Source organism: Cervus elaphus, chromosome 4, assembly GCF_910594005.1.
Source record: "Cervus elaphus chromosome 4, mCerEla1.1, whole genome shotgun sequence".
NCBI classification, from domain to species: Eukaryota; Metazoa; Chordata; class Mammalia; order Artiodactyla; family Cervidae; genus Cervus; species Cervus elaphus.
This window is the reverse complement of record NC_057818.1, coordinates 50,992,295-51,011,846: the sequence shown is the minus strand read 5'-3', so window position 1 is coordinate 51,011,846 and position 19,552 is coordinate 50,992,295. Positions and strand designations below refer to the sequence as shown.

Here is a 19,552-nt window from a genome sequence, read left to right as displayed (position 1 = left end):
AAAATTTTTTTCTTTTATCCACTTCATATACAGTCAAGAAAGTACTGTAGATAGCAACGAAGTAGTGTATCCATCCGCACAGGAAGGAGTAGCCAAAACACAGCCTCTTCCAGATGGAGACTTCCCATATGTCTGTCAGAGCAAGTAAATTGAGGACCTAGACTAAAAGGAACAGAAACACTCCCTTGTTCAGCATGGAGACACTGATTTATTTAACCAAGAACAAGCTCAAAGAAACTCTTGAATATATAGTTGCTGACCTTCTCACAGAGATGTTATAGACACTTGTAGAAAATAAATTACAAGTGGATGAATTGAGGCTGGCCCGGAGGCCATTCAGTGAGTTGCTTAAACACCTAGTCAAATGGTTGCCGCTATCTGTCCTCCACCAGATGGCTTTGGTGACATGGAACCAGTTAGGCATGAGTTGCTTAAGGAATAAGATTATATATGTCTTTAAGAAGTGTGGTCACCAACTAGCTGAAGTCATCATGGCTTAATTTCTATTCATGTGTCAGTTCGGTATCTATGCTATCTTTGTGAAGTCTTAAGAAGAAAGCATCATGCATTATTGTGTAAGAGGACTCATCATTGTGGGATGTTTGCGGCTAAGATTTCAGTTTCCTTCTGATTTATACACCCCAACTCTGCCTGCCTAACCAACAAGACTGATTGAACTGGGGGAGACATCCCTAAGATTATTATAGTATTCAGAAGACACAGATCACCAGCTTACCTTCCTTTCTTGCTTCCTCAACAACAGTTTGGTCTAACACGAACAAAAATTGAGAAACAGAATTTTTGCTGCTGGCAGCAACACACCACCTCTACCCTCCTGACAATGGATGACCTGTGGGCCTTTTCAGTTGCTCTTTGTGACTAGTCCACCAGGCTCCTATGTTCATGGGCTTTCCCAAGCAAGAATACTGGAGTGGGGTGCCACTTCCTATTCCAGGGGATCTTATGCACCCAGAGATCAGATACGTGTTCCCTGCATGTCCTGCGTTGCAGGCATTTTATCACTGAGCCCCTAACAACGTACAGCCTTCACTCTAAGGATATAAAGGATATCTGAAGGCTCATGTGGTCTGCCCGATTCTGTGCTGGCTTCCTTCTCCTGGAGCTGAAACTCCAGCCAGGGGCAGATCAGGGAAGGGACAGATTGTAACCAAGCAGGACCCTCTGAGGCTTTCCCAGAGTAACCCCCCAGCCAAGTCCTCTGCCTGCCTTTTGTCTGTAAAAAAACTTGCACCACAGAATAAATGTAGGGACTTCACTCCCGCTGTAGTGGCTAAGACTCCACCAGTCAAATTCAGGGGTGAAGGTTGAATACTTCGTTGGGGTATGAATATCCCACATGCCATGCAGCGAGATTAGGAAAAAAAAAGAAGAATAAATTTAATCAGAGAAGTGAGAAAATGCGGAAAAGAAAACAGTCAAACAGGACTGATGAATAAATGAGACCTAATCTTATCTAAATATATGTATGACTCAGTTTGTGTGTTTGTCTTTAGATAACATTCCTGAGATTCATTTCTAAATGAGCTCTATTTAATTGACTTAAAGAAAAGTAAGCACTTACAGATAAAGTATTTCTAAGGTTCACATGATCTGGGAAATGTTCAATATTAAGTCCATATTTGGTATGGACCTCAGGTTAGTTTGTTGTTTAACCGCGTGTGAATTAATGGAGACATGAGTCACTAAGATTGTCATCAACACTCACTGCACCTAGTTCTGCTGCGAGTCAAAAAGTCCTATCTGTTACAAAATTTAACTGCAAGGAAATTAACTATGATGATATTGTCATAAATAATAGAGATAAACGGTAGAGATGTTTTTAGGTAAACTCTTTAAAAGAATTATATTTTATTTTTCCGAATTCGTCGGAATTTAGAACTTTAGTGTTGTGCTAAATTCAGTAAAGTGATGAGAAGGCACTGAAGACTGAAATCAGTTTGAGATAAAATACTGAAACACTGACTACTGAACAAATCCATGTTTATCTTTACCTTCTTATGAATGAAAATACTAAATGTGTTTATTAAACACACATCTTGTACCACCTAAAGAAAAATTATGCTCTGAAATATGTCTGTCATATACTTTATGAATCTAATGTCATAAAAAGAAATACAATTCAATTGCTTGTTTCTTGGTTTTAAGTTTTAAGGGATTTTAGAAATGCAGTGTATTTACAGTTACTAAAAATGGTAAGAGACTGGAATGCAAGTAGGATATATGTTTGTTGTCAAAAGAAGATATAGAAAATAACAGTAGTTTTTCTTGAAATATAACAAGAGGATAATTTTGCTGGTTTGGATAGGGAAAAATAAGAGACATATTATGTGGATAAAAAAAAAATAATTAACGTTTTTAAAAAAGGGAGGATTGATGAAGGTTAAATTAAATTTAATTAAGTAAAGAACTTTATTTCTAATAGTAAGCTGGTCCAAGACTGGAATTTGGCTTTCTCTCTCTAGTAACAGAACAAACTTTTCCTGGAATAATGAACTGCCTTGGAGAACAGATGGGAAGTCTCTTTCTCTAGCTAACTTTGAGTGTCCAGGAGGAACTGTGAGGCAGCTCAGAGGCAAATATTAGACTGACTGGCATCCCTGGTGTGTTAAATACCACGGGGAACATTGTTAAATGTAAGTCTTCTAGAGTTCTCCTGCGGACGGTTGCTATTAATAGAGATGTGTTAAAAATTAAGGAATTCTGACAAACCTGGTGTGTCCTGATGTTACCAAGTCATAATTCTCATTACTGTAATCAAGTTTCTTAGCCCATTACATTGTGCTCACGAGTGTCACCATATCTTTAAGTCACTCACAGAGAGTTCTTGTACTCGGACGGTTTTGCAAAAGTGCGTCATATAGGGAAGACCATTTTGAGAAGCACTGGTCTCTGATCAATTTCACTTTATACCATGCAACTGGGTAGGAAACTTAAAGTGAAGTGAAGGTTGCTCAGTCCTGTCTGACTCTTTGCAACCCCATGGATTACACAGTCCATGGAATTCTCCAGGGCAGAATACTGGAGTGTAGCCATTCCCTTCTCAGAGGATCTTCCCAACCCAGGGGGCTTCCCTTGTGGCTCAGCTGGTAAAGGAAATTTTAAAATCCTAATTTAAAAAACATGATGGTATCATAAAAGTGTTCAACAAAAAAGATGAGCTCCTGAAACAACTTGTAAATATAGTTTTAGAGTTTATGGATTTTGTTGGCTGAAATCTTATTGGGTTTGACCTGTGATTTCCAGATAAAGCAAAGCCCTTCCCCTCAAGCTACTAATGACTGACAGCAATTGAGTAAATTCCCTCTGTGAGTAAAATGCAAATATGTTTCTTTTCTCTCTTCTTTGTTCCTCCAGAGGTTAGTGATTCTTATGTTCTGAGCAGCCTTATCAGGTAAATAAAAACGACAGTTTCCTGACAGGAGCAGAAATCTTCCTATTTTGCGGACTTCTAGAAGAGAGAAATCTGCAAGGCAAAAAAGAATGGCAGGACTTTGGCCTGGATTTCCTGAGCTTAGGAGGCTATTTGTTGTTCGTCTTTGGCATTTGGTCTGAAACTCTTTTTTTATACATATAATTGTTTTATTATTTATTTATTCTTGGAGGTGGTCTCTCTGATCAGCACACATACTCTTCCTTTCAAGTGGGGGCTTTCTTGAGTTGCAGCACTAATTGTGAACAAGACAGCTCAAATTCTAGCCTCACAGCAAAGACCACTTGGATACTACATATATGTCAAATGGAAACCCTCGAAAACGCTTCTTCCTTCTTGTCCTCTAAACTAGGAGGACTCTTTTGAAAAATATGACAAATGTGTACTTTAATCATTATCCTCATGGTAATATGTCTCATAATTTTCAAATGTCTGTCCAGGGCTTATGACAAGGCAATCAAAGAGAGAAATAATATTGTCTTAATACAGACTATTGATGCTAAGCTTGAAACTCGAGATGATTTCCAACTCTGTGTCCATTCCCCAAGTAGGGAGGATGACTCCTGAAGGAACTGTAATCAAGCAGGACCCTATGAAGCCTTTGTAGATCTCCACCCAGGTCCACCTGCCTTCTGTTTGGGAAAAAAAAAAAAAAGGTTTAGTCAAAGAATAAATTTAATCACAGAAAATATAGAAAGAAAACTGTGAAGAAAGACAAAATAAGAATACCTTAGCTACTGAACAAACTCATGCAGAATTAGTTTGTCCTCAAGGGCTATTCATAATGCTGGGAGCCAGGACCTTTGACCTCTTTTACAGAATCAGAAACCCCCCCGGCAGAGGGAAGAAGTGAACTATGCCGTCCACAAACAGGAAGACCTGAGACCGGCTGGAACCACGAGGGTGATGCTGCTGTTCCCCGTGACCTCATCACAGACCCAACAGAAGAGCGCCTCGAGTTGATCAGGCTCTCCTCCTTGAACACTGTAAGAGTCCTCAAACCCTCTCCAAGACCGGACACACAGCCTTTTAAAAAACATATATTTTATTAATTGATTTGGCTGCCTTGGGTCTTCCTTGTAACAGGCAGGATATTCCCTGCGTGTGGCAGCATCCTGGCTTGCAGCAGGCAGACTCTCTAGCTGTGGGGTGCGGGCTGAGCTGCTCTTGCCCTGGGGGATCTCAGCTTACCGACGGGAGATCACACCCCTGTGCCCGGCATTGCAAGGTGGATTCTTAACCACTGAACCGCCGAGGAAGTCCCAGGACACAGTCTTTTTTTTTTTTTTTCTATTTTTTTTTTATTAGTTGGAGGCTAATTACTTCACAACATTTCAGTGGGTTTTGTCATACATTGATATGAATCAGCCATAGATTTACACTTATTCCCCATCCCGATCCCCCCTCCCACCTCCCTCTCCACCCGATTCCTCTGGGTCTTCCCAGCGCACCAGGCCCGAGCACTTGTCTCATGCATCCCACCTGGGCTGGTGATCTGTTTCACCATAGATAGTATACCTGCTGTTCTTTTGAAATATCCCACCCTCACATTCTCCCACAGAGTTCAAAAGTCTGTTCTGTATTTCTGTGTCTCTTTTTCTGTTTTGCATATAGGGTTATCGTTACCATCTTTCTAAATTCCATATATATGTGTTAGTATGCTGTAATGTTCTTTATCTTTCTGGCTTACTTCACTCTGTATAAGGGGCTCCAGTTTCATCCATCTCATTAGGACTGATTCAAATGAATTCTTTTTAACGGCTGAGTAATATTCCATGGTGTATATGTACCACAGCTTCCTTATCCATTCATCTGCTGATGGGCATCTAGGTTGCTTCCATGTCCAAGACACTGTCTTGAGGGCATTAGCCTGCTGCGACCCCTGCACCTGGCAAAACAGTAAAGCTATGTGCTTCCATTTCACTCACAACTCTGTCTCCGAGATTTAATCCGGCCCTAGTACATACACAGAGACCGAATTTTGGCAGCAAAAGCTGAAGGAAGTACAGGGACCCGGGAGCAGGAGGGCTGAGGGTGTCTGAGCCCCCATGGGGTCGAAAGCAGGGAGGTGCCAAAGGGGAAATTCTGGAGGCGAGCCCCGAGGAGAGGTCAGTGTGGGGAGCAGGGACGGCGCTGTGTGCAGCCCTGGGCGCTCACGAGGCCGGTTCCTGATCTGAGCGGAGGGGCCAGAGGAGCCAGGGCGGCCCTGAGCGGAGTCGGGGGTGCACAAGGCCCGGGCGCCAGTCTTCAAGGAGAGAAGAGGGTCAGAACAGAGACAAGGAGAAGCTCTGCACCACGGAGGAACCCTCGGAGTGTAAGGACCATCCTGGCAGGGGACGGGTGTGGATGGTGTGGACTCCAACAAGCTCTGGCTTCCCAAGGGGCCCGCGAGGCAGTTCCAACAGCGCTAGATACACCAGAGGCCTCTTTTTGCCAAAAGTATGAAACTGCCCAAAAGCCCCAGCCCTGCGTTTATTCCTAACCCAACCTTCCTCTCCCATCCCCAGCGACAATGATCCTCTCTTCATTCCCTGCCCCCCAAACTCCTCCCCATTCCCTGGACTTTCTAGATCCTGCTAGGCTCTGCCTAGCCTAGTCTTACTCATCTTCCATATCTTCCCTGCACACCCTGTCCCGTGTTCTAGATTCTTCCGCTCAGCTCTCCTCCCTTCCCAGGGTCCTGGATCCTTCTCAACCTCCACTGTGGTCTCAGTTTCACCGACACACAAATCCCAGCGCCTTGCAAAACTCCACTGAAGGACGTTTGGCGTCCCCAGGTGGACATTCACTTTCCTGAAGGGCTGCCCTAGATGCTGGCGGCCCCATCTCAGACCCCCTCTGAGAGCAATCCAGCCTTTCTCAGCCTGGCCCCAGCTGGAGCCTGGATCCTGCCCTCCTGTCCCACACTCTAGTCCCCACCCCAAGGCCGCCCCACATTGGCGTCTCCATTTCCATTGAGCTCTAATCCAGGAAACTTTTCTGCCCCCATCCCTATCCCTCAAGTCCCTTCATTTTTTGAACTGTCCAAGCCCTCAACTCAAGCCTTCTGTCTCCTCTCGGGTCCTGACATCTGCCACTCCCTGCTCATTCTCTGCGTTTCTAGAACCAAGGGATTCCAATCTCCTTCTCCACCTGGTTTCCTGTGCCCTTTGTCCATCCCGTCTTCTTCAGGGGTCCCTGGGACTCCTGATGCAAGGACGTTTGCACCTGTGTGTTCCTTATACCTTTCATAGACACACAACACATAGAAATATACAAGCACACAGATACATATAATTACATGAATACACATATACACACCCATGTCCACACATATACATAGGCAGTTACCTATATACATACACACAAATATACACATTTTCACACACAAACACACATACACACTCAGCCCACAGAGCTCCCATACCAAGGCCTTAATTCCAAGACTCTCAAGTGGTAGCACATGGAGCTCTTGTCTGCACACTCCTCCCCCTGGGCTGGGTCTGGAGAGTGTCCCTTCTCTTAGTGACAGTTTAACCCTGAGTGTGCTTTGCTGTCTTACGGTCGCTCACCTCACCCCACATCAGAACCCTAACCTTTCTGATCACTCCTCTCTGCCTCTTCTGTCTCCAAAGGATCTCATATAGTTTCCGAGAGCGTCGGATCCTTTTCCCTCCAAGAGCACTTACACAGTGCAGTGCGTGCTGGGGACGCGCTGGGTGGTGCCTGTGCCCAGCTTGCTCGGTGCTCTCACAGAGGCCCTCGCTCTGATGCAGAGACTGCCCTCAGCCGAGCCACAGTCCCTTCTTCAGTTGCCCCCCACCAACTCCTGGGAGCAGCCAGCAGCCAGGACCACCTGGCGCAGGGCTCCAGAGCCCCAAGTGCGGCCGACCCGGGGCCGAGGTGTGTGCTCAAAGCCCCCACGCGCAGGCTACATACAGCACGTCCCCAGCCCCCAGGGAAGGGAGAGAAACACATTAAGCCTGGATGTCCCTGAAGTCTCAAGGAGTACAGCCTTCTGACCCTTGATCTGAGCCCTGTCGGGTTCATTTCAGACTCTCACCTCCAGACCTCAAAGATCAGGATCCTGTTCTGTGTGTGCTGGGTGGTAACAGCAGCCGTAAGAAGCAAACTCCTTCTTGAGAAACTGTGTAGATTTCAAAGGACACACAACAGGAATTTGGAAATTCCCTGGATGTCCAGTAGTTAAGACTCTGCGCTTTCACTTCCGGGGCCCTGGGCTCAATGCCTGTTTGGGGAACTGAGATCCTGCAAGCTGCACAGTTGGCCAAAAGGAAAATAAAAAACCTACAGTTCCTCATGGTAAGATTTACAGTCTGTGTCTCTTTTCTTTTGTCTAGTCCTAATTCCTGGCAGGCAGGAACTGAGCGTCATTTGGATTAGAATCCCTGGTATGTGGTAAACTGGTTAGGGTATATGAACCTGAGTTCAGCCTCTGGATCATTAGGATGTGAACCCACCAAGATAATGAAGGGAGCGGTTCTGCTTCTGGGAGGACAAGGAGCCCAGACCCAGAGTGGAAATGGGTGGAAGGGAGGCTCGAGTGCCCTGGGGGTGGGGGTGACCCCGTGTAGCGTCTGCACGACCGGCACAGGTTTTATGCTGCAGCCACTGGGGACGGGGACATTGACGGCAGCCGAGGGGAGGAGGCAGGAAGAGAAACTAGTGTCCAAATAATCCATGCTGGAGGGGGTGTGGAGAACAGGTGGGGGGATGTCAACTGGTGCAACCACTTGGAAGCAATATGAAGGTTCCTCAAAAAATCTAAAAATATAGTTGCCATGTATCTTGCAGTCCCAATTCTGGGCATATACTGAGACATATATGTAATTCAAAAAGACAGATGGACCCCGGTGTTCATAACAGCCCAGACTATTGACAATAGCCAAGACATGGAAACTACTAAATGTCCACCAACAGATGCACGGACACAGAAGATGTGTGTGTGTGTGTGTGTGTGTGTGTGTGTGTGTCTGTATAATGGAGCATCACTCAGCCATTAAAAATAATGAAATAATGTGATTTGAAGCAACATGGACAGCCCTAGGGTTTATCATACTGAGTGAGGTAAATCAGAAAGACAAAGACAAATACCATATATCACTCCTATGTGGAATCTAAAATAAGACATAAACAAACTTATCTTTGAAGCAAAAACAGACTCACAGACATAGAGAACAACTTGTGGTTGCCAAGGGGAAAGTGGTGAGGAGAAGGAGGATTGGAACATTGGGATTGGCAGATGGAAACTACTATATGGGGGGGGGGGTAAGCACCAAGGCCCTGGAGGACAGCACCCATTACTGTGAGATGAACCACAATGAAAAAAAAGATGAAAAAGAGAATATAGAGATATGTCAATAAATCACTTTGCAGTGTAGCAGAAATCAAACCTGACATTGTAAATCAACTATACTTTAAATAAATAAACAGGACGGCAATCTGCTCCCACTGTTAGAAGTTCAGCAGAAGAGGGTAAAAGGAAAAATGATCTGAACTGACACCTGTTTAGTACCGTGTCCCCCAGGTCCTCTCTGCACAGGATCAATCTCAGTTACCAGGTGCTAAGGGCTGCCAACTGCAATAGCACTAGAGGGAGAGGCCCACTGCATATCAATCTTTCCCCCGATTTTGTAAATTGTTAATCTTTATTCATTTTTTCTCTTTTTTATTTTTAAATTATCAAAGTATGCTAACACATTTACAGGAGACGTGAAAAACAGAGAACAAGGTTACATGTATGTCCCTGGTATATTATAATTATTTTTTAAATAGACAAATTAAGATTTTTAATTGGAGTTTCAACATCAAACTCTCAAAAATTTATAGAACGAACATTCAGAGAAGTAGAGAATATAGTAGACCTGAAAAGCATGAAGAACCAATTCAACATAATTTAGACTTACATAATTTTCACACAACAGTAGGATACAAATTCTCTTCAAGTTCCCATAAACTAGGAGTCACTGGAACACATCCAGGGACATTAAACAAGGTACAAAAATGTCATGGTCTAAAGGTATCACAGTCTATTCTCTCATCACTGTTGAATTATGTTAGAAGTCAATATCAAAAGATATTTAAAATAACCAGTACATTTTCAAGTTCAATGTGACATATACTATTGACTTTGACCTAGACATGGAATCCTCCCTGAAGTTTTTTTTCTCCCCGAATTTTTGTAATTAGTCATCATGCCAGCAAACAAGTGAGAGTGGACGAACCTCTTACCTCAAGTGGTGCCATGTTCCGTGTCACACACCCATTGGCCAGTGACTTCATCACGTGACTTCCGTCAGAGAAATAAATTCTGGACGTGGCCTGCAAGGAGCAGACGCACTTGAAGATTTCCCCATGGCGTTACTTTTTTCACTGAAGGACCACAGGATCATGGAAATTCTAGTGGATACGGTTGCTGAATTCCTCACAGAGAGGGTGAAGAAATTCATAAATAATAAATTAATGATATATGGAATGGTGCAAGTCCTGAAACCCTTAAACTCGTTGGTTGAATACCTGATTAAAAGGATATTGATATCTGTACTACAGAGGATAACATCTGTGACATACAACCAGTTTTACCTGAATTGGTTAAAAAGGAAGCTCATGAGTGGCGCGGCCGGCGGGGCCCGCGCGGCAGGGCCGAGAGCGCGACGCGAGCGCGGCCTCGCGCGCTCCGCGGGCCGCCGGCGCCGCAGCCCGCCCGGGCCTCGGGGGTCCGGGCCGCCGTCCCGGCCGCGGCGTCCTGAGGCGGCACGCGCCGGCGTCCCCGCCCTCCTCCTCCGGCGGCCACTGCCGGGCGGGCGGCCTCCTCCCCGCGGCGCCGGGCCCTCGGGAGCCCGGGGGCGGCCTAGGGCGCGCTGAGCCCGGGCACCGCGCCTCTCCGTACCGTGAGGGGAAACATGCCCCGGGCTCGGGACGCCTGCAGCCCGTAGTCTGGGTCCCGCCCGGGTCCTCTCTTTTTCCTTCTTTTTTCCTTCCCCTCCGGTCTCCTTTCTGCGCCCCCCGTATGCCCGCCCAGCCCTGCCCCCGCCGCTGAGGACAGGGGGAGGGTCTCGGCCTGCAGGCTCCCGCCCCGCCGGGGCCCGGGCGAGCATGGGCGGCAAGCAGAGCACGGCGGCCCACTCGCGCGGCCCCTTCCCGGGGGTCTCCACCGACGACAGCGCCGTGCCCCCGCCGGGAGGGGCGCCCCACTTCGGACACTACCGGGCGGGCGGCGGGGCCATGGGGCTCCGCAGCCGCTCGGTCAGCTCCGTGGCGGGCATGGGCATGGACCCCAGCACGGCCGGCGGGGCGCCCTTTGGCCTCTACACCCCCGCCTCCCGGGGGGCCGGCGACGCCGAGAGGGCGCCCGGCAGCGGAGGGTCGGCGTCCGACTCCACCTATGCCCACGGCAATGGTTACCGGGAGACGGTTGGCGGTCACCATAGAGACGGGATGCTGTACCTGGGCTCCCGAGCCTAGCTGGCGGATGCTCTACCTCTGCACATCGCACCCCGGTGGTTCAGCTCGCACAGTGGTTTCAAGTGCCCCATTTGCTCCAAGTCCGTGGCTTCCGATGAGATGGAAATGCACTTTATAATGTGTCTGAGCAAACCTCGTCTCTCCTACAACGATGACGTGCTGACCGAAGACGCGGGTGAGTGTGTGATCTGCCTGGAGGAGCTGCTTCAGGGGGACACGATAGCCAGGCTGCCCTGCCTGTGCATTTATCACAAAAGTTGCATAGACTCTGGTTTGAAGTGAACAGATCTTGTCCAGAACACCCTGCAGACTGACCCTGCTGGGCTCGCTTGCTGACTCCTCTCAATGGTTTGTTTCATTTATCCCAAGTAAACCCCCAGAACAGCTGACGATGTCAAACTATTCAGGGACATTTGCTCTTTTTACCTTCACCTCAAAAACTGAGGACGTGGGGTGAAGAAAACGCGAAGGGAAGAAAGAGGCAGAGGGCATGGAGCCTGGCACCAGCTTCGAGTCCAGATTCCCAGCATGACGTTCGGTTCGGGGGGCGCCCCAGCCCGGCCTCAGCAGGACGCACGCGGCCGGCCCTGGGCCCACCAAGCACGACTGACATCTTCCGGTCCCCACAGGGACAGCCAGGGGCCCGTTGCTGAGAGGAGGCTTCGGACACTGGGGCAGAGCTGAGCTGGGGACAGCAGTGGAAACAGGGCGCCCTCCTGCACTGACTTCCAGAGAATGGTCCCCCTTTCTCCCCGAGGACACCAGATTGGATGAGAGCCAGTTTGAGAGAAGAATCACCCGCTATCCTTCCCCTCATCCTCATCCCAGGAGGGAAAGGGCATTTTCTTTTTCACCTTTGAAAGGCATTGTGTGTCTGTCTCTAAAGTGTTTACAAAAAAAAAAAAAAAAATTACAAAAAAAAAAAGAAAACAAAACAAACAAAAAAATAAGCTCATGTACGTCTTTAAAAGCATAAAACGTCAACCAGCAAAAGTGACTGTGATTTAATTTCTGTTTATATATCCGTTCATTATCTATACTATCTTCAGAAAATCTTGAAGGACGTCATATATTATTGTATAAGAAGGAGGCATCATGGTGGGAAGTTTAAAACCGAGATTTAAGTTTCCTTGTTAATTATAAATACCAATTGCACCTGCCTAACGAAGAGTACCTTGAAACTGAAGAAATGTCACTAACGCTATGATAACGAGTTTGGAAAAACACATCGGACTTGAATTAATATACTGGCTCCTAAACTGCAATTTCCGCAAACACTGGAAGACAATTTGAAACCAAACTTTTGCTTTTACCATCAACATACCTACTCCGCCTTTCTGATAATAAATATATCTGACCCTGGAGAAATAAAACGGTAACTGTGGTCTCCTGCCTGGTTGTGTGCTGACTTTTTTCTCCTGCTGGGGTGAGGGTCCAGGTCTGGAGGAGCGAGGAGGACAGGGCCCCCGGAGGCAGGAGGGCCGAGGGCAGAAGAGGTTTCAAAGGGAGAATTCCGGAGGGGAGCCCTGAGGAGAGGTCCGTGTGGGGAGCAGGGCAGCGCTGGGTGCAGAGCTGGGAGGCCGGTTCCGACCTGAGGCAGAAGGGCCGCAGGAGCCCTGGGGACCTTGAGAGGAGTCGGGGGTGCACAGGGCCCGGGCACCGGTCTTCAAGGGCCAGAACAGGGGGAGAACAGAGGGAAGGAGAACCTCTGTGCCACGGAGGCGCCCTCGGAGTGGAAGGACTGTCCCCGAAGGGGAAGCGTGCGGACCGTGTGGACTCCAAGGAGCTCTGAGCTCCCCAAGGCGGCCCGGGAGGCTGGCGGTTTCGGCAGCGCTGGGTGTGACTCAGGCCTCTTTTTGCCTCAAGAACTGAAACTGCGCAAGTAGCACCCCCTCCCCCCGAAGCCCCCCACTCCCCGCCGCCGAGTTATTCCTCAACCCGACTTTCCACTCCCATCCGTCAGGTCAGTGACCCTGTCTTCATCCCCGGCCCCCTAAATTTGTCTCCTCTCCCCGGCTTTTCTAGACCTTTCTGGGCTCTGCACACTCCTAGGCCTGCCCCATCCTTGATTCTCTCCCCATCCCTCTCTCCAGTTGCTAGATTCTTCTGGGCTCTGCTCACCGCGGTCTCACTCGTCCTCCATTTCCTCCCCTACCCCATCTGTCGTTCTAGATTCTTCTGTCCTCGAGGCCCCCCCTCCCCCCACTTCCTCGGCTCTGGCTCCTTTTCAGCCTCCGCTGGGGTCTCAGCCGGTCTCATCTACTCACAGGTCTCAGCGGCCCGCGAACTCTGCGGAAGGACGTTTGTCGCCCCCGGGTGGACATTCCCTCTCCTGCAGGTCTTCCTCCCCACCCACACCCACCCCCGGAGCAAGCCTGCCCTTCTCAGCCTGGTCCCAGCTGCAGCCTGGAAATTCTGCCCTCCTGTCCTGCACTCTAGTCCCCGCCCCAAGCCCTCAAGTCCTTCCTTTTTTGAACCGCCCACAGTCTCAGCTCAAGCTTTCTCGCTCCTCCCGTTCCTCCTGGGTCCTGACATCCTCTATCCCCTGCTCATTCTCTGCCTTTCTAGCCCCGGAACTCCTGTGTGCCAGCTGGTTTGTGCCTGTCTGTCCCTAACCCCCTTCACAGACAGATGCACAACACACAGAAACATACACACACACACACACGGATACCTATACTCACATGAATACACATACATACACCCACACCCGCATGTCTGCACAGATTACATAAATACTGATAAACACACACAAATACACACGTACATAATAACACAGAGAAACATTTCCCTATGTCCAAACACACACACACATATATATAGGCACATACACACAAATATACACATACTTATTCACACACAAACACGCAGGTGCACACACAGATATAATGAACACCCCTCCCCCTGGGCTGGGTCTGGAGAGCATCCTTTCTCTTAATGACTGCTTAACCCTGATTGTGCTTTGGAGGGGCTTCCCTGTTGGCTCAACTGGTAAAGAATCCACCTGCAATGTGGGAGACCTGGGTTCGATCCCTGGGTTGAGAAGATCCCCTGGAGAAAGGACAGGCTACCCACTCCAGTATCCTGGCCTGGCGCAGTGGGGATAAGAACAGGGGTGCAGAGCTGGCATGCTGTCTCGGGGTTGAGACGTGGGGGATGGTAAAGAGAAGGCGTGTGGAATCAGGTGCTGGTAACCTGAGCCTGGACCAGAGACCAGGACGGGCTCGCTCCTGACACTCAGCAGTGACGGCCAAGTGTGAGAGGCCGGGGGACCCTCACCTCCTGCAGTCAAAGGCTGAGACCTGGCACCGGCCTTAAGTGTAAAGAGCAAAACTTAAAAATGGAGCTCTTGGCCTCGGCAAACACTCTGTGCCTACACTGGGGAAGGTCGGGGGAACCGGCTCCATAATCGATCCCCTTGTGATCTTGACCCCACAATACCCTGAGTCCTCTGCACAGAAGAAGGAAGAGAGAAGTCCCCTGAGGTAGACAGAATAACGCCCCCCCCCCCCCGCAAAGATGCCCGTGCCCTAACCCCAGACCCTGTGAATCCCTCCTTTTAGTCAACAAAGGAGGAGATTTTGCAGACATGATGAAGTTAAGGATGGTGAGGTGGGGGGACTCTTGCTGTGGATTCTCCGCATGGTTCAGTGTTATCATCCTGGTCCTCGTGAAGTAGAGGCAAGAGAGGAGGACGTGGGAGCAGGGGCAGAGGCAGGAGTGATGAGCGGTGAAGACACAGGACGGGCCGTGAGCCCTGGATGCAGGCGGCCCCCGGAATCCAGAGAAAGGGAGAGAAACACATCCTGCCCTGAAGACTCCAGACGGGGTGCAGCCCTGCTGACCCTTGATTGGAGCCCCTTCGGGTTCACTCAGGCTCACAGGACAGGGCTGTGCTCAGCGTGTGCTGGGTGGTTACGGCAGCCATAGGAAGCGAAGGCACCCGTTCTTGAGAGATTGTGCAGATTTCAAACGACACACAACAGCTTCAGAACTTCCCTGGGTGTCCAGCTGTTAAGACTCAGCGCTTTCACGTCCCTGAGCCCAAGCCCTAGCCTGGTTGGGGAACTGAGATCCTGCAAACTGCAGTGTGGCCAAAAGAAAAAAAAAATAAAAAACTACAGTTCCTCAAGTTATAGATTTACAGTAGTGTCTTTTCTTGACTAGATCTTAAATTCCTGTAGTGAATTTAGGAACTGAGTGTTGTTTGGATTGGAATCACAGACATGGGGTAAACTGGTGATGGTTTATGAACGTGAGTTCATCCGTGAGGGTCTTTAGGAGATGAACCCCCCAAGAGAAATGAGGGGAACGTTTCTGGTTAAGGGAGGGGCATAAGCCCAGGCCCAGAGTTGGAAATGGGTGGAAGGCATGCTTGAGTGCACTGGGCTTGGGGGTGACCCCGTGGAGTGTCTGCAGAACTGGCATAGGACGTGGGGGGTTTCTGCTGCAGCTACTGGGGACGGGGACGTTGATGGCAGCCGAGGGGAGGAGTTAGGAAGAGAAACTAGTGGACCGCTGTCTGCTTCCACTCTTAGAAGCTCAGCTGAAGAGAACGATGGGAAAATCCGTCTTAGCTGACACCAGTTCGGAACCAAGTATCCTGAGAGGTCCTCTTCTACACAGGGCCGTTCTCAGTTGTCACGTTGAGGGAGGTGTTAGGACCAGGGAGGGTTCACAGCTTGCTTGGTTTTAGGGAGGTTGAAAGCACTGATGATAGAATTTGAGCCCACATCTGCCTGACTGCAAAGTCCTTGTTCTTTTCACTGCAACACATGCCTTTGTCAGCATTGTTAAGAGTCCAGGCTTCTGAAAACCAAGAGAAATTGTGAATAAGTCTGTTGTAATGGGGTTTAGAGGCAAAACAAAAGATTAGGGAGATAACAGGCTTGAGAGACTGAAAGAAACTCCCCATCTTTATGGGCAGAGCCTGTAAGGCCTCCACAGGGCAAGTGACCAGAACGTTTTAGTGTCTAATAGGCATCTTCAGGTTTTATGTCCAAATGAGGCTCTTGGGTTCTTTTTGGTTTCTGCAGTGATTTTCCTGAGAGTTCCCCATATCATATAATGGAACCACTATCCCTCTGTTGATTCAGTCCAAAGCTTGATTAAAGTTAGGGCCTTGCATTTTTAAAAATTAGTTAATTAATTATTCTTTGGTCGCCCTGGGTGTTGGTTGCCGCATGCACACTTTCTCTAGTTGTGGCGAACAGGGGCTACTCGTTGTTGTGATGCCCGGGCTCCTCATTGCTTTCTTTGTTGTGGAGCGTGGGCTGTAGGGCACGTGGGCTTCAGGAGTTGCAGTGCATGAGCTCAGTAGTTGTGGCACACAGGCTTAGATGCTATGCAGCAGGTGGTATCTTCCCAGACCAGGGATCGAACCCATGTCCCATGCATTGGTAGGTGGATTCTTATCCACTGGACCACCAGGGAATTCCCTGGTCTAATGGTTTAGAAAGCTGAGCCCAACAAGTTTTCCCATATGGCCACCAGAGAGAACTGAGGATGTTTCCTTGGGCAGTGGCAGACCTCAGACAAGCAACTTTCCTGTCATTACTTTTCTTTATATCAGGACGGGACCTGTGCGTGAGGCTGAGTGTTCCCCAGGACGTAGCTGCTCGTGGGCCTGCCAGGAGCAGCAGCGTCGACTCCATCAGCTGGAAGTGTGCCTGCTCTGAGGTGCTCAGTCACAGGCTCTCAGAGACCCTTGTACATATTTGAGCAGTTCCTGTTATTGGTCTTGACTGTGAGGGAAGAAACGTGTTTGAGGGGAAAAAAAGGGTGTTGGCATCTGCCAGTACCCTGGTGGTGGAGATTTTTTAAAAAATTATATTCATGGTGCACAAGGAAGAAAAAAGATGCCCAGAACAAACTGCCCTTTGAAGTTTGGGGAAGAATGGATATATGTATAAATATGGCGGAGTCCCTTTGCTGTCCACGTGAAACCATCACAACATTGTTAATCGGCTAAACCCCAAAGAAAATAAGATGTTTTAATAAAAATTAAACTTTAAAGAGGGCTTCCCTGGTGGCTTAGTGGTAGAGAATCTGCCTGCCAATGCAAGAGACACGGGTTCGTCCTCGATCCGGGCAGATCCCACATGCCGCGCAGCAACTAAGCCCATGCGCTGCAGCTGTTGAGCCTGTGCCCAAGAACCTGGAAGCCGTGATCACTGGGCCCACGTGCACAACTACTGAAGCCCAAAGGCCCTAGAGCCCGTGCTCCGTGACAGGAGAAGCCACCGCAGTGAGGAGTCGGACGCCACAACTGGAGAGTAGCCCCTGCTCTTCGTAATTAGAGAAAAGGCCCGGGCAGCAACGAAGACCCGGCACAGTCGAAAATAAATGAAATAAAAACAAATTGCCCCGTGAATCACTTTCACTTTGGGGCCACCAAAGTACAGGTACGCAATTAGTCACAAGTTAACAAGGAAAACGAGGACGATGCGGGGATGCAGTGGTTGATAATGACCTGACCAGCGTCTCTACGACTCCTTAGCCGTCACATACAGGACAGTCTGGCCTCCAGCAGGGCCGCCAGGAAACAGAGTGACGGGCTGGCGCAGGAGGTCCGGTGGAGGCCAGATCTCGAGTCTGTGTGCCCTGTTCGCTGGCCCGCTGCCCACCCGGTCTCGTCCACACCTTAGAAGCCTGAAGACCTCAATCCAGGTCAACTCTGTAAGATCATATCACTCTGGGGGCACCTGCACCCACCGCTCCTCTCTGGCCTCTCATCTAAGCTGGGCCCGTACTTCACCAGTCAGACCCTTCACTCTCAGCCCCCTTCGCTGTGCACAATTAAAAAGATTCTTTCTGGTCTCCACACAGGCTCCCTCATACACCTCGTCCTGTTCTTTCCATCCACCTGCTTGTTCAGTTAAGGGTCATGGGCTCAGACTTCCCTGGTGGTCCAGTGGTTAAGAACCCACCTGCCGGTGCAGGGGCCCCAAGTTCGATCCCTGGTCTGGGAAGATGCCGCTTGTCATGGGGCAGCTAAGCCATGCAGCAACTCCTAAAAACCACACACCCTGGAGCCTGTGCTCCGCAACAAAAGAATTCATTGCAACGAGAAGCCTGCACACTGCAACTAGAGAGTAGCCCTCTCTCGCCATAACTAGAGAAAGCCTGTGCATGGCAGTGAAGACCCAGTGCAGCCAAAAGTAAATAGAAAGTTAAAAAAAAATTTTTTTTTTAAAGAGTGATAACAGTCTCCAAGAGAGATCCTGGTTGATTCCACGTAGGAGTCCTAATTGTGAATTCTTGCATTTAAAATAAACATTTTTAAATGACTGTCAAATTCTTTCAGCTTGAGATATTATCCATGTGCAGGATATTATCCATCACACACACACACACACACACACACACACACAAACACACACACACACGCACCCTTAAGGGCAGCTACAGGACCCTGCATAGCACCAGGCAGGCAGCAGGACAGAAGAGAGGCAATGAGCCATGTGATGTCCCAGGGACAGTTGGTCGGAGTCTGCTGTGAGGGCTGAGATGAGATTGTGATGGGCAGCTGGCCTGGGGACTGCAGGGAGGGGGAGGGAGCCAGGGAGCTGGGTACTGATGCCCAGGGAGGAAGCATTGCTATTCCCAACAGAGACCACGTCTGTGCGGAGCTGCCCCTACAGAGGGTCGCCATGGCCAGCCTGGCAGTGCCTTGGCCCCCACATCAACCTTTCCCTGGGGTGAGGAATTTTCGGTCTGTGCCCCGAATGGGTAGGATTGTTGTTGACGGTGACACCCAACAGAAACCTATGATTCCACACTCAAAATCTTGTGTCGGCAAAACAGGAAAACAGCCCTGTGTTCCATGTTAAATTTCCCAGGCAGCACTACCACATCCAAATGACAGAAAGTGCAGTCATTTCCTGGCTTCCTCCCCAGCAGGTCTTCTTGCAGACACAAGGGATGGATGACAATTGTCCCTGCCTCTTTCTTCTGCTCAGGCGCTGCAATCATCCCAGGAGATGGTTGATAATCAGGATATGGAGGCTGAGAGCCTGGTCGCACAGCCCACCAGGAGGGCAGGACTCAGCCTCCATCCTGGTGGGGTCAGAGGCGGCAGTGACCATTCTGACGACCTGGGTGTATCTGGAAAACTGAGGCCGTCAAACTGAGTTGCCCAAGTGTGGTCAGGACACAGACTTGAAGCAGGACTGGCTGAGGGAACAGAATTAAGGCACCTCGGCTAGAAGCAATGAAGTGGTGTTGTTTAGTCGCTCTGTCGTGTCCAGCTCTTTGTGACCCGATGGACTGTAGCTCACCAGTCCATGGAATCCTCCAGGCAAGAATACTGGAGTGGGTTGCCATTTCCTTCTCCTGGGGATCTTCCTGACCCAGGGATTGAACCTGCGACTCCTGCATTGGCAGGTGGATTCTTTACCATCTGAGTCACCCGGGAAGCACAGGAATGAAGTGAGAAATTCTCAGATATTTGCAGGGACGAGGCTGGAGTCTCCGAGGAAAGCCACCCACCCTCTGGTTCAGCGGCAGCAGTTGGGCAGACTGCACAGGCCATCATCTAACTGCTCTCCCTCCAGGAGCAGCAGCCTCTCCTCACGTCCACCTGCTGAATCTCACCTGTGTGCCTACATTGTCCAATCTACTTGAAGAGACTCTGGG

The 19,552-nt window shown here is 49.2% G+C and overlaps 2 long non-coding RNA genes and 1 pseudogene across 2 annotated transcripts; 1 reads left to right on the top strand and 2 right to left on the bottom strand.

The window, feature by feature from the left end:
• Nucleotides 1-3,570: 3,570 nt before the first annotated feature.
• Nucleotides 3,571-5,196, bottom strand: LOC122692084. Its single transcript, XR_006340594.1, has 2 exons — nt 5,142-5,196; nt 3,571-4,083 (listed from the first exon to the last, which is right to left on the bottom strand). It is a non-coding gene; the product is annotated as an uncharacterized LOC122692084 (long non-coding RNA).
• A 96-nt stretch (nt 5,197-5,292) lies between these two features.
• Nucleotides 5,293-13,274, bottom strand: LOC122692080. The gene is made up of 3 exons (XR_006340588.1): nt 13,183-13,274; nt 9,683-9,772; nt 5,293-5,339 (listed from the first exon to the last, which is right to left on the bottom strand). It is a non-coding gene; the product is annotated as an uncharacterized LOC122692080 (long non-coding RNA).
• On the top strand, nt 9,771-11,780 carry LOC122692072 (annotated as a pseudogene).
• Nucleotides 13,275-19,552: the final 6,278 nt, after the last annotated feature.